Here is a 1,758-nt window from a genome sequence, read left to right on the forward strand (position 1 = left end):
GGCAACCCTCGGCCCCTCCTCGCGCATCTCAGCGAGGGCGAGTGGCTAGGAGTGACCATACAAGTACTTCTCCCAAATCGAATGCACCCAAGGAATATCCAGCCTGTTATAGAATTTGTGAAAATGCTTTAAGAGCAAACTTTCATTTTGTATGCTTAAATTCAGCACCCCCAAGCCACCACTGTCTTTTGGAAACCAGACTAACTTCTTCCATGCAGCCTTTGGTGGAGCCTTATTATTAATATCAGAGCCTCTCCATAAACAATGTTTTCCTTGCAGCTCGGGAACTGACTGACGATGACTCGGCCATGATGGCGAGGCATGAGCAGTGGATGGTCTAGTAGGATGACACTAAGAAGGCATACCGGTTCCAGGTGTTCAAGCCAACGTCAAGTTCATCGAGTAGTTCAACGCCGCCGAGAGCCGGAAGTTCTGGCTTGCTGTGAACCAGTTTGCCGACCTTAGTAACGAAGAATTCAGAGCAACCTAGACCAACAAAGGATTCAACCCACATGTGGTGAAGGTGCCCACAGGATTCCACTACAAGAATGTTAGCACCCTTGCGCTTCCGGCAACTGTGGACTGGAGGACCAAGGGTGCTGTCACGCCCATCAAGAACCAAGGGTGAAAGTGTAACAGGAATTGGGGAATACGTGATGTATTACTCAATAACCAATGTTGTGTACATATAGGCACGATGGGGAGCCGGGTACGGCAGGCCCGTGGGCCGAGGCACGTTTACAATCTAACAAAGGGCAGTGTGGTAAGTAAAATTAGCTAGGTGACCACACATGCACAATTCTCCTATGTGTGCATATATAATATGTTTTATTATTTATTACAGCACTGGATGATATCCATCTGATCAAAATGAATGAATGCAGGTTGCTGTTGGGCGTTCTCAGCTGTAGCTGCCACAGAGGGCACTGTAAAGATAAGCAGCGGGAAGCTCATCTCACTTTTGGAGCAGGAACTGGTGGATTGTAACGTTCATGGTGAGGACCAGGGCTGCAATGGTGGTGAGATGGACGACGCCTTCAAGTTCATCATCAAGAACGGTGGCCTTACCACCGAGTCTGACTACCCTTACACCACGCAAGATGGCCAGTGCCAGTCAGGATTTATCCAACAGCGCCGCAACCATCAAGGGCTTTGAGGATTTACATCAAAAAAGGGCTTTGAGGATGTGCCTGCCAGCGATGAGGCTGCCCTCATGAAGGCGGTAGCCAGCCAGCCACTCTCGGTGGCAGTGGACGGCAGCGACATGACATTTCAGTTCTACTCTGGTGGTGTGATGACCGGATCTTGTGGCACTGACCTAGACCATGGCATTGCAGCTATTGGTTATGGAAAGGACAGTGATGGCACCAAGTATTGGCTGATGAAGAACTCGTGGGGCACAACGTGGTGTGAGAATGGATTGCTGAGGATGGAGAAGGACATTTCTGACAAGAGGGGGATGTGTGGCCTTGCCATGCAACCATCCTACCCTACTGCATAAGCCGAGCTTCAAATGCGTAATCACTTCCCTACATTAATACACGTGGGTTCAATAAACTGATGGTGTCTGTATATTGTGTCATATGGATATGTTCTGTAAATGAATACCTTGTAATTGGTCCAGATGTGGAAAAAATGAGTAATAATTTGAAAGTACTTTTGTGGCTTCAGAGTTCTAATATTATACCATGTTTCCCTTTCTATTTATGGGTGCAACATATATAACTGGTTATTTAGTTCGTGTAAACTGTCAGTAGA

General features: G+C 47.4%; 1 pseudogene; it reads left to right on the plus strand.

Moving 5' to 3' along the window:
* The first annotated feature begins 308 nt into the window (after positions 1–308).
* Positions 309–1,501, plus strand: LOC136494609 (senescence-specific cysteine protease SAG39-like; annotated as a pseudogene).
* The last annotated feature ends 257 nt before the right edge of the window (positions 1,502–1,758 follow it).

Source organism: Miscanthus floridulus, chromosome 11 (genome assembly GCF_019320115.1).
Source record: "Miscanthus floridulus cultivar M001 chromosome 11, ASM1932011v1, whole genome shotgun sequence".
Taxonomy (NCBI): Eukaryota; Viridiplantae; Streptophyta; class Magnoliopsida; order Poales; family Poaceae; genus Miscanthus; species Miscanthus floridulus.